The sequence below is a fragment of the Lontra canadensis genome, unplaced genomic scaffold (genome assembly GCF_010015895.1).
Source record: "Lontra canadensis isolate GAN:19392208 unplaced genomic scaffold, GSC_riverotter_1.0 scaffold11, whole genome shotgun sequence".
NCBI lineage: Eukaryota > Metazoa > Chordata > Mammalia > Carnivora > Mustelidae > Lontra > Lontra canadensis.
In genome coordinates, this window is record NW_022631005.1 from 29,302,806 (window position 1) to 29,316,636 (window position 13,831).

Below are 13,831 nucleotides of genomic sequence, written 5' to 3' on the forward strand. Positions count from 1 at the left end.
AGAGGGAGACAAACTTTCAGGAAACAAACTGAGTCTTGCTAGAGTGGAGGGGGATGAGAGGGTTGGGGTGGCTGGGTGATGGACATTTGGGAGGGTGTGTGCTAGGGTGAGCGCTGTGAATTGTGTAAGACTGATGAATCACAGACCTGTACCCCTGAAACAAATAATACATTATATGTTAATAACAAGTAAGTAAAATCTAAAAAAAAAAGTTTAAGCTATAGTTACAAGTGATTAAGGAGTCCAAATGTTTATGCCACTCTAACAAAACTGAAAATGCATTTAAAACTTTCAAAAAGTAATACAGATGTTAAAATTCTTGCATTTGGCTAGCAGCCCTCCAGGTGATTTTTGTTCTTCTTGAGTATTTGCCTTATGTTCTACAATGGAACAAGTATTACTTTTTTTCCATATATTACTTTAATGAAAAAGAAACCCTTCATTAAAATGCTCAGTGAGTTGAGACTAGGTATAAATATGAAAAATTTTACTTTTAATATTTCAAAAGTCCTTTGTCTCATATCATTACCATTTTCTTTCTCCTTAATTTTGCATATATGCTTTGTTTCCTTTTTCTCCATCCCATCTCTTGTTCTCATTCCCCTTTACTTCTTTTTTTCTCTCTTCTAGTTTCTTACCTCTCCCTTTCTTCTCAGTTTTGTTTTCATTTTCTTCTCTTTTCTGTTCCATGTTTAAAACTGTGCCTTAACATTTCTTCCTCTTCACACTGTTTCACCAAAAAAAAAAAAAAAAAATGTGTATTACATGTTTTGCAAATTTATCATGGAGAAGACTCTCTGCTCTTAATATTTTCAAAATGGCTTTACTATATTTCCTTTGCTTAAAAATAACTTATTTCCCTGTGACCATGGATTGCTTTTTTTCCCCAAGAATAAATGAGTAGCCTTTGATTTAGAAGTAAAAATTTCTCAGCTGCCCCTCTATTAATGTAATTAGTTTACATGTAATTAGGTTTATTTTTTGCCATTGACATTTGATAATTAAGAGAAACCATGAGAAATTATTAGTATATTATACTCAGATTGGTGCCTCTGGCTGTATCCATTTGTTCAACTGTCAGTCAAATTATTCATTTATTAAAAAAAAAAAAAAACAGCCAACAAGATGATCTGTAATTAGAGGTATAAAGGTAAAAATTTACTAAGATTTATTCTTCAAAAAACTGTCTTCATTGTAGTTAGCAAATATCAGGCGATAGCGGCTTCCTGCATTTTTATGATAGTTCTTAGGTTATAAACGCTGAGTCTTTAATGAAAGTATATAGAGTTTAGGTATTCACATTTTAAATTTTATAACCAAATGTTTAGGATCAGTTCCTTGAAAATAAAGGATTTGGATAATCTGAAACTTCTTACATTTTAGGGATAGAATAAACCTCTGACAACATCTAATTTCCCAAATTTGTATTGTAGAGGATGACACTTACTTACAAAAGATGTGGTTTGGTGTGCCTGAAATCACATGTAGAATTTAGAGTACATGGCAGGAGAATGTTAGATGGTTCTAATAGAATATGGTAATTTCTCTAATAGAAATGGACATAATTCCAAGAAAGCAAGTCAGTAGAAAGGCAAAAGAATGTGAATGTACTAAAAAGAAGACAGGAAAATATTTAAACTTGGAAGATAAAGGTTGTCCTATGTGGCTGGAATTAAAAAAATAAATTTGTGGGGCGCCTGGGTGGCTCAGTGGGTTAAGCCTCTGCCTTCGGCTCAGGTCATAATCTCAGGGTCTTGGGATCGAGCCCCACATCGGGCTCTCTGCTCAGCAGGGAGCCTGCTTCCTCCTCTCTCTCTCTGCCTGCCTCTCTGCCTACTTGTGATTTCTCTCTGTCAAATAAAAGACTGTTCTTGCAATCAATCAATCAATTTATTTATTTATTTGTGATCTGGCCATGGAATAACTGAAAGTAGAAACGGCCTGTTGCCAGAAAGTAAGGGGGAGGGGGAGAAAAACTGGATAAAATATATAAAAAAATAATTTTCAAGCATTGTGACAGTCAAGATGGGACTCTCATTCCTGGAAGAAGGGAGACAATTGAGATTAATGTTTTAATTGCTCTGGCTTTCTGGCTGGAATCATTTTAGGAATTTCAGTGTAATGAGGAACAATCCAAGAAGAGTGTAATGGTATCTCAGAGTCAGAGTCTCAGAGTCAGAATGAGAATGGCCATTGGAATTCAGAAGGTTTGAAGCTTTTGGAATGTTGAGAACATGGACAAATACACCGGAGAGGAGAAGAAATAGAGAAAATGCCCAGAAATCTTAATAGGGCTTCAGGGAATCATCCTGAGTCTACTGTAAAAAACCCCTAGCTAAGCATGTAAATGACAAAGGACAGAGCTTAAAGGGCGCTGGCATGTGCTAAAAGTTCCAACCAGGCAGAATATTGGAATGTGTAGGAGCTAGCCCACCAGAGTCATGCCTTTGTAGTAGAGCTACACTAGCCACACAGCAGAAATCACCCAAACCTACACAAAGTAAGATATTTTTAAAAGTCTTAAAATGATTTAGCTGACCTGCAGAGAGCCTATACACTTACTGGAACAAAATCCAACACCTTCCAAAATAACAGAACAAAATCCACAAAACACTGTAAGTCACAATGGGTCAAAATCCAGTAAAACATTACTGGGTATGTGAGAAAGTGAGGAAGGAAGGAAGGAAGTGAGGAAAATGTGATTCATAACTGGGAAAAAAAACTGCTGCGAATAAAGAGAGACTCAGAAATGAGAGAGATGGAACCTTCTGACAAATACAATAAACCAGCTATTATAAATGATTTTGAAATGAATGAATACAGTGTGAATATAAATGGAATATTTTTAAAAGGAACTTAATGAACTTAAAATATTGGAAATAAAAATTTCACTGGAAAAGACTAAAAGCAAATTAGACACTACAGAAAAAAGATCAGTGAACTTGAAACTTTATCAATAGAAACTTTCAGAAATAGAAAAAGAATAAAAGCAATGAACAGAGCCTAAGTTAATGCAAGTATATATATGTGTGTATACACATATGACACACACACAATGTTTTTACTTAGAGTCAGAAGGGGAGGCACATAAGAAATATTTGATGAAATCCAATATTTGGTCAAATCCAAATAAGATGAAACATATAAAACTGCTCAACAAATCTCAAGCGAAATGTATCCCAATAGAAAAGGTAATTTAAAAACAAAGCAAATTAAACCTTAAGTCACCAAAAATAAAAGGACATCTATATATCCAAACATTATATAAATGGTAGTTAAGAATTACTGCAAAGGTCTTATCAGAAAAAAAATAAATAAATAAAAAGGAAAGAAAAGGAAAGACAAATAGAGCAAAATCTTTAAAATGGTGATGGAAGAGTTCCAGAGAAGATTGCAGAATAAGACAACCCTAAGCACAGTGTATCTCAGGGGTACAGCTAGTAACATTCACATCAGTATAAATAACCCAGAAAATGACAGGAAGACCAGGAGAACAAACTCCACAACTAAAGGGATCCATGGGACTGACTGTGGGTAGGAAGGAGGGATGCTGCTGGAATGGAGAGGGGAGAGAAACATTCTCATACATGGGAATTTGTCTTCCCTGTGTATGAGAGACTCTCCAAACATTTGGCTTTGAAAGCCAGAGGGGCTGAATTTCCATTACAACCAATGGGACGAAAAACCTGAAACTATAAAAATCAGTGGGCTCAGCTCTGGGAGGGCTGAGCAAGAGGAAACTGAGTCCCCACCCTTAAAGAGACAGCACAACAAGTAGCCTGCAGAGATATAGCATAGAAGCAGCAGTTTGAAAAATGTTTGGGGCATCAGAAGGGAGCTTTCTTTACTCATCTCATGAGTGTGATTGAAGGGCAGGGATCCTTAAGACTTCTTCAGAAACAAAGGAGCTGGTTGGCACCATTACCTACTCCCACCTCCCAGCACAAACACAGGGCCATCTGCAGGAATCAGAGAAGCGCAGACACTTGCTCCTTGCTGACAATGCATGTTCTGCACCTCCCTCACCCCCTGTACTTCAGATCTGCCCTCTCCAGCAAGACAGGCCTTAATCCTAGTAAGTGCAGGTCCCCTCCTCCCCCCAGTTTGTGGACCTTGCCCTTAGCAGAGCCAACCCCTCCAAAATGCTCTTAGCCAGAGACCCTCCAAAGAGGTGCTGCAAGCCTAGCAATGCACAAGCAACCCCAACAGGGGCCAGAATCACTCCAAAGTGACACAGAGACAGGGGAACGTAACCACACACACCATTCCAGCTGTGGCCCCAGCAGTGGGCAAGAGACAGAGAGCTGGTCTGACTGCAGTCCCCGCCCACAAAAGCTTCTCAGGGGACAAAACCGGTAAGCATCCCGAAGTTTGGTGTTACTATTATCTCTGGCAAATGGTTGGTCAGACACAACTCAAGCCCAAGGCAGCTGGAGAATGGCCCAATAACACAAAAGAGCCCAAACACTGCCCTCAACAGGTAAAGAGAGCCATTGCAGATGACTAGACTGAAGGAAAAAACAACTCAACCACAACAGCTGGGCATGCACAACACACAAGCAGGAATCACCCCTCAAGTGTCAGGGGAAGTGGGGACACTGCAGTATAGAACATCCTTCATAAGGCAGGAGACATAGCTGACTTTCCTAGCATATAGAAACATACACAAAGATTTAGACAAAATGAGAAATTAGAAAAGGAAGTAGGTCTTTGAAAACAAAATCACAACAAATGACCTAACTGAAATAGACACAAGTAATACACCCAATAGACAATTTAAAGTAAATCATAAAGATATTTACTGGACCTGAGAAAAGAGTAGAAGACATCATTAAGAAACTTAAAGAGAAAACACAGGAAAAAAAAATACAATCAGGAGCTCAATAAATGGAATTAAAAATACACTAGTTGGAATAAACAGTAGACTATAGAAAGAAGAACGGATCACTGACCCAGAGGACAGAGAAATTGAAAGCAATCAAACTAAGCAGGTGAGAAAAAAAAGTTACACAAAACAAGAACAAACTTAACATCAAATATAACAGCATTCACATTATAGGTATCCCAGGAGTAGAGAGAAAGTAAATGGTACAGAAAATTTATCTGAAGGAACAGATAAAAACTTCCCAAATTTAGGGAAGGAAACAGACATCCAGAATCAAGAGGCACAGACAGCCCCCTTTGAACTAAATCCAAGAAGGCCCACAGCAAGACACAAACTAACTGAAATGGCAAAAAGTAGAAATAAAGAGAATATTAAAAGCAACAAGAGAAAAGAAAACAGTTCTACACAAGAGAAACCCCATAAGGTTATCACCTAATTTTTCAGCAAGAAACTTTGCAGGTCAGAGGGAGTGACATGATGTATTCAAATGTTGAAAGGAAAAAAAATTTTTGCAGAAAAATTGCTCTATCCAGGGAGGCTAGCATTAAGATTAAAAGGTGATATAAAATGAGTTTCCCAGGAGCTAGTTCGTTGAAAAGACTGATAAAATTGATAAAGCTGTAGTAGTACTCATCAAAATCAATAAATCAATAAGCAAATAAATAGAGGACTTAAAATCAGAAATGAAAGAGAAATCACTGATAACCATAAATATAAAAAGGATTATGAGAGAATATTAAAGATTACATGCCACCAAATAGGACAACCTAGAGGAAAAACATGAATTCCTAGAAATATATAATCTCCCATAACTGCATCAGGAAGAAATTGAAAATTTGAACATACCAAAAACCAGCAATGAAACAATCACTAATCAAAAAACTCCAAACAAGTCCAGAACCAGACAGCTTTACAGGTGAATTGTACCGAACACTTAAAGAAATTCCTCTCAAACTACTCCAAAAACAAAACAAACAAAAAAACCCACAAAAAACAAACCGAAAAAAAAAACAAAAAACAAAACAAAACAAAAAACCCCACACACAGAGAAGGAAGGAAATCTGCCTAGTTTCATTCCATAAGGCGAGCATTTCATGAGGCTAGCATTACCCTGACACCAAAACTAGATAAAGACACTACAAAAAAAAAAAAAAAAAAAAACAACAGGCCAACATCCCTGATGACATAGATGCAAAAATCCTCAAAAAAATACTAGCCAACCAAATCCAACAATACATTAAAAAAATGATCAAGTAGTTTTATTGCCAGGATGCATGGGTAATTCAATAATCACAAAGTTATCAATGTTATACATCACAAAGATACAGGATAAAAACCGTATCATTTCAATAGATGTAGAAAAAGCATTTGACAAAGTACAATGTGATAGAAACCCTCAACAAAGTAGGTTTAAAGGGAACACACCTGAACATAATAAAGGCATTATATGAAAACCCCACATCATATATGAAAAACTAGCCTTATCTGAAAAACTAACATTATCCTCAATGATGAAAAACTGAGAGCAGTTTCCCTAAGATCAGAAACAAGACAGAGATGTCCATTCCCACCACTTTTATTCAATATAATACTGGAAATCCTAGCTACAGCAATCAGACAAAGAGATGAAAAACACATTGTTAAGGGAGAAGTAAAATGTTCACTATTTGCAGATGACATGATACTACATACAGAAAACCCAACACCCCACCAAAAACTACTAGAACTGTTAAATGAATTTAAGGTTGCAGATAGAAAATCAATATACAGAAATCTGTTCCATTTCTATACACTACTAATAAAGCAGCAAAGAGAAATTAAAAATGCACCCAAAATAATAAAAGTCATAGAATAAAATGAACCAAGAATGTGAAACACCTGTACTCTGAAAACCATAAAACACTGATGAAAGAAATTGAAGACACAAAGAAATGGAAAGATATTCCATGCTCATGGATTGGAAGAACAAATTTTTTTTTTTTAAAGATTTTATTTATTTATTTGACAGAGAAAGATCACAAGTAGACAGAGAGGCAGGCAGAGAGAGAGAGGGAAGCAGGCTCCCTGCTAAGCAGAGAGCCCGATGCGGGACTCGATCCCAGGACCCTGAGATCATGACCTGAGCCGAAGGCAGAGGCTTAACCCACTGAGCCACCCAGGCGCCCCTGGAAGAACAAATATTGTTAAAATGTCCATACTACCCAAAGCAGTCTGCAGATTTAATGAAACTCCAGAGCTAGGGGAAATGCAGCACATAGAATTCAGCCTTTTCCCCATGATTCTTCAGTGTTTCAGTTAAATTTTTTAAATTTTGTTTTTAAAATTTTTTAGTTGTTTTTTAAAAATTTTTCCTCTTTCCTATTTTAACCTTTTTAAACTTTTATCAATACTTTTTTACATATCTTTTAAAATTTTCATTGTTATAGTCATATTCTATCCCTTCATTGTATTTAACCTTACTTTTTGTATACATATAAGTTTTTCGTTAAAATTTGGGGATACAGTTTCTTCCAAGAGATCAAAATATACCCTAAAACAAAGCCATATGCTTTGTTCTAATCTCCACCCTGATCACATTTTTTCTTTCTTTTTTATTCTTTCTTTTTCAACCAATTTATCTTACCGATTTCTTTTTTAGAATCTTTTTTCAATTTTCATCTTTATATCGTATTCCATCCCTTCATTGTGCTTACCCTTATTTTTGGGTGTGTGTTTATTTTTTCTTTCTTCAAAATTTGGGGAGGCAGTTTTTTCTAAAAGACCAAAAAACACCCAAAATCAAGTGTGTGGCCGTTTTCTAATCGTGTGTGCGTGTGTGTGTGTGTATGTGCGCATGTGTGCGTGTATGTGTGCGTTTCCTTTCTACTTTCTCCTCGGCTCGTTTTCAGCTCTCTTCTGATTTGGTTAGTGTACATTTTTCTGTGGTCGTTGCTACCCTTTTAGTATTTTGTTATCTCATTCATCTATTCTTATCTAGATAAAATGACAAGATGGAAAAACTCACCTGAAAAAAAAAGAAAAGAAAAGAAAGGAAAAAGAGGCAGTACTGATGGCTAAGTAACTAATCATTATAGAAATCAGTAAGCTGTCAGAACCAGAGTTCAGAATGATGATTATCAAGATGCTAGCTGGGCCTGAAAAAAAGCACAGAAGATACTAGAGAATCCTTTTCTGGAGAAATAAAATCCCTTTCTGGAGAAATAAAAGGACTAAAATCTAATCAAGTTAAAATTTATAAAAAAGCTATTAATGAGGTGTAATAAAAAAATGGAGACTCTGACTGCTAAGATAAATGAGGCAGAAGGGAGAATTAGTGATATAGAAGATCAAATGGTGGAAAATTAAAAAGCTGAAAAAAAGAAAAAACTACTGGACCATGAGGAGAGAATTCAAGAAATAAGTGATACCATAAGATGACACAATATTAGAATAATTGGGATCCAGAAGAAGAAGAAAGAGAGGAGGGGGGAAGAAGGTATATTGGAATAAATTATAGCAGATAATTTCCTTAATTGGGGAAGGGAACAAGAATAAAAATCCAGGAGGAACAGAGAACCCCCCTCAAAATAAAAATCAATAAAAATAGGTCAACACCCCATCATCTATTAAAACTTACAGGTCTCAGTGACAAAGAAAAAATCCTGAAAGCAGGATGGAGACAAGAGGTACGTAACATACAATGGCAGAAATAATAAACTGGCAGAAGACCTATCCACAGAGACATGGAAGGCCAAAAATGGATGGAATAATATATTCAGAGCACTAAACGAGAAACATATGCAGCCAACAATACTATATCTAGCTAGGCTGTCAATGAATATAGGAGAGATTAAAAAAAAAAAAAAAAAACAAAAAAAACTTCCAGGACAAACAACAACTAAAAGAATTTGCAAATACCAAACCAGCCCTGCAGGAAATATTGAAAGGGATCCTCTAAACAAATAGCCTGAAAGTAACAGACCAGAAAGGAACGAAGACAATATACAGTAACAGTCACGTTATAGGCAATACAATGGAACTAAATCCATACCTTTCAATTGTTAACCTGAATGTAAATAGGATAAATGCCCCAATCAAAAGATACAGGGTATCAGAATGGAATAAAAAATAAGACCCATCAATATGTTGTCTGCAAGAAACTCATTTTAGACCCAAAGACACCTCCAGATTTAAAGTGAGGGGGTGGAAAACAATTTATTATGCTAATGGACATCAAAAGAAAGCTGGGGTGGCAATCCTTATACCAGATAAATTATAACAGATAAATTAGATTTTAAGTCAAAGACTATAATAAGAGAGGAGGAAGGACATTATACCATACTTAAAGGGTCTATACAACAAGAAGATCTAGCACTTTTAAATATTTATGCCCCTAACATGGGATCAGCCAATTATATAAACCAATTAATAACAAAATAAAAGAAATACATTAATAATAATACAATAATAGTAGGGGGCTTTAACACCCCCCTCACTGAAATGGACAGATCCTCTAAGCAAAACATCAACAAGGAAATAAAGGCCTTAAATGACACACTGGACCAGAGGAACATCACAGATATATTCAGAACATTCCATCCCAAACCAACAGAATACATATTCTTCTCTAGTACACATAGAACATTCTCCAGAATAGATCACATTCTGGTCACAAATCAGGTCTCAACTGGTACCAAAAGACTGAGATAATTCCCTGCATATTTTCAGACCACAATGCTTTGAAAGTAGAACTCAACAAGAGAAAAGTTGGAAGGAACTCAAATGCATGGAGGCTAAAGAGCATCCTACTAAAGAATGAATGGGTCAACCAGGAAATTAAAGAAGAATTTTAAAAATTCATGGAAAAAACAAAAACATGACTCTTCAGAATATTTGGGATACAGCAAAGGTGGCCCTGAGAGGAAATTATATAGCAATACAAGCCTTTCTCAAGAAACAAGAAAGGTCTCAAATACACAACCTAACCCTATACCTAAAGGAGCTAGAGAAAGAACAGCAAATAAAGTCTAAATCCAGCCAGAAAAGAGAAATAATAAAGATCAGAGCAGAAATCAATGAAATAGAAACCAAAAGAACAGTAGAACAGATCAACAAAACTAGGAGCTGGTTCTTTGAAAGAATTAATAAGATTGATAAACCCCTGGCCAGACTTATCAAAAAGAAAAGAGAAAGGACCCAAATTAATAAAATCATGAATGAAAGAGGAGAGATGACAACCAACACCAAAGAAATACAAATTATAAGAACATATTACGAGTAACTATATACCGGCAAATTTGAGAATACAGAAAAAATGGATGCATTCCTAGAGACTATTAACTACCAAAACTGAAACAGAAAGAAACAGAAAACCTGAACAGACCCATAACCAGTAAGGAGACTGAAGCAGTCATCAAAAATCTACCAACAAACAAGAGCCAAGGGCCAGATGGCTTCCCAGGGGAAATCTACCAAACATTTAAATAGGAATTAATACCTATTCTCCTAAAACTGTTCCAAAAAATAGAAAGGGAAGGAAAACTTCCAAACTCATTTTATGAGGCCAGCATTACTTTGATCCCACAACCAGACAAAGACCCCACCAAAAAAGGAGAATTACAGACCAATGTCCCTGGTGAACACAGATGCAAAAATTCTCACCAAAATACTAGCTGGAAGGATCCAATAGTACATTAAAAGGACCATGACCAAGTGGGATTTATTCCTGTGCTGCAAGGTTGGTTCAACATCTGCAAATCAATGTGATATATTAATAAAAGAAAGAACAAGGACCATATTAATAGATGCTGAAAAAGCATTTGACAATGTACAGGATCCCTTCTTGATCAAAACTCTTCACAGTGTAGGGATAGAGGGTACATATCTCAATATCATAAGAACTATCTATAAAAAATCAACAGCAAGTATCATTCTCAATGGGGAACAACTGAGAGCATTTCCTTTAAGGTCCGGAATATGGCAGGAGTGTCCATTATTACCACTGCTATTCATCATAGTACTAGAAGTCCTAGCCTCAGCAATCAGACAACAAAAAGAAATTAAAGGCATCTGAATCAGCAAAGAAGTCAAACTATCATTCTTTGCAGATGATATGATACTTTATGTGGAAAACCCAAAAGACTCCACCCCAAAACTGCTAGAACTCACATAGGAATTCAGTAAAGTGTCAGGATATAAAATCAATGCACAAAAATCAGTTGCATTTCTATACACCAAGACAGAAGAAATAAATTACGGAGTCAACCCCATTTATAACTGCGCCCCAAACCATAAGATATCTAGGAATAAACCTAACCAAAGTGAGAAAGAATCTGTACTCAGAATACTATAAAGTACTCATGAAAGAAACTGAGGAAGACACAAAGAAATGGAAAAACGATCCATGCTCATGGGTTGAAAGAACAAATATTGTGAAAATGTCTATGCTACCTAGAGTAATCTACATTTTTAAAAAGATTTTTATTTATTTATTTGACAGAGAGACACAGCGAGAGAAGGAACACAAGCAGGGGGAGTGGGACAGGGAGAGGCAGGCTTCCCACCGAACAGGGAGCCCCATGCGGGGCTCAGTCCCAGGACCCTGGGATCATGACCTGAGCCAAAGGGAGATGCTTAAATACTGAGCCAGCCAGGCGCCCCACAATTTACATGTTTAATGCAATCCCTATCAAAATACCATTAACTTTTTTCAAAGAAATGGAACAAATAATCCAAAAATGTATATGGAACCAGAAAAGACTGCAAATAGAGGAATGTTGAAAAAGAAAACCAAAGTTGGCGGCATCACAATTCCAGTCTTCAAGCTCTATTACAAAGCTGTAATCATCAAAACAGTATGGTACTGGTACAAAAACAGACAAATAGATCAGTGGAACAGAATAGAGAGCCCAGAAATGGACCCTCAACTCTATGGTCAACTAATCTTTGACAAAGTAGGAAACAATGTCCAATGGAAAAAAGACAGTCTCCTCAACAAATGGTGTTGGAAAAAATTGGGACAGCCACATGCAGAAGAATGAAATTGGACCATTTCCTTATACCACATACAAAAATAGACTCAAAATGGATGAAAGATCTCAATGTGAGATGGACCCCATCAAAATCCTTGAGGAGAACACAGGTAGCAACCTCTTTAACATCAGCCACAGAACTTCTTCCTGGAAATATCACCAAAGGCAAGGGAAGCAAGGGCAAAAATGAACTATTGGGACTTCATCAAGATAAAAAGCTTTTGCATAGCAAAGGAAACAGTTAACAAAACCAAAAGACAACTGACAGAATGGGAAAAGATACTTGCAAATGACAGATCAAGTAAAGGGCTAGTATCCAAAATCTGTAAAGAATTTATCAAACTCAACACCCAAAGAACAAATAATCCAATCAAGAAATGGGCAGAAGACATGAACAGACATTTCTACAAAGAAGACATCCAAATGGCCAACAGACACATGAGAAAATGCTCAACATCACACCGGGAAATACAAATCAAAACCACAGTGAGATACCACCTCACACCAGTCAGAATGGCTATAATTAACCAGTCAGGAAATGCCAGGTGTTGGCGAGGATGCGGAGAAAGAGGAACCCTCCTACACTGTTGGTGGGAATGCAAGCTGGTGCAGCCACTCTGGAAAACAGCATGGAGGTTCCTCAAAAAGTTGAAAATAGAGCAACTCTATGACCAAGCAATCGCCCTAATGGCTATTTACCCTAAAGATACAAATGTAGTGATCCAAAGGGGTATGTGCACCCAAATGTTTTATAGCAGCAAGGTCCACATAGCCAAACTATGGAAAAAACCTAGATGTCCATCAACAGATGAATGGATAAAGAAAAAGTGGTATATAAATACAATGGAAGGGATACCTGGGTGGCTCCCTGGGTTAAAACCTCTGCCTTCCGCTCAGGTCATGATCTCAGGGTCCTGGGATCCAGCCCCACCTCAGGCTCTCTGCACCATGGGGAGCCTCCTTCCTCCTCTCTCTCTTCCTGCCTCTCTGCCTACTTGTGATCTCTGTCAAATAAATAAATAAAATTTAAAAAAAAAGCAATGGAATACTATGCAGCCATCAAAACCCCCAAAATCTTGCCATTTGCAAGGACATGGATGGAACTAGAGGGTAATATGCTAAGTGAAATAAGTCAATCAGAGAAAGACAAGTATCATATGATCTTTCTGATATAAGGATTTCGAGAGGCACGGTGGGGGTTCATGGGGGTAAGGGAGGGAAAAATGAAACAAGATTGAACAAGGGAGGGAGACAAATAATAAGAGACTCTCAATCTCAGGAAACAAACTGAGGGCTGCTGGGGGTGGGGGAGGGATAAGGTGGCTGGATAATGGACATTGGGGAGGGTATATGCTATGGTGAGTGCTATTAATTGTCTAAGACTGATGATTCACAGGCCTGTACCCTTAAAATAAAGAAACATTATATGTTAATAAATAATAAACAAAGATTACAGGGACAAAAATAAAGGGGGTGTTATGTGCCTGTTTGGTTCAGTTGGTAGAGTGTAGACTCTTGATCTTGGGGTTTTGAGTTTGAGCCCATGTTGGGTATAGTGATTACTTAAAAAAAATGTTTAATTTTTTCCCTAATGGATATAGATACAAAGTTCACTAACTAAATACTAGCAAGTAAAATCCACCAATTTATAAAAGGATATTATGAATACATGGGTTTACCTGAAAAATCCATGACTGCTATAAATTTCAACAATCAATCAAAGCAAATCACTCTATTTTACTATTAACTCTTGAGGATTTAGAAGACAGTAGTTGATAAAATTGAAAAACAGTAAAAATAACAATAAATAATAGCAAGAATAGAAAGGAAATTTCTTAGATTAAATGAATTTACAAAAATACAACAACTGATACCACACTTAATGTCTTGATGTTGAAAGACTGATTGCTTTCTTCCAAGATTAAAAGAAATTAAA

At 36.5% G+C, this 13,831-nt stretch overlaps 1 protein-coding gene across 3 annotated transcripts in view; it reads left to right on the forward strand.

Annotated features, from left to right (window-relative positions):
• DPP10 (dipeptidyl peptidase like 10) overlaps nt 1-13,831 on the forward strand; it is a 1,333,785-nt gene that overhangs the window by 1,281,080 nt on the left and 38,874 nt on the right. The gene's annotated exons all lie outside the window — the stretch shown is intronic.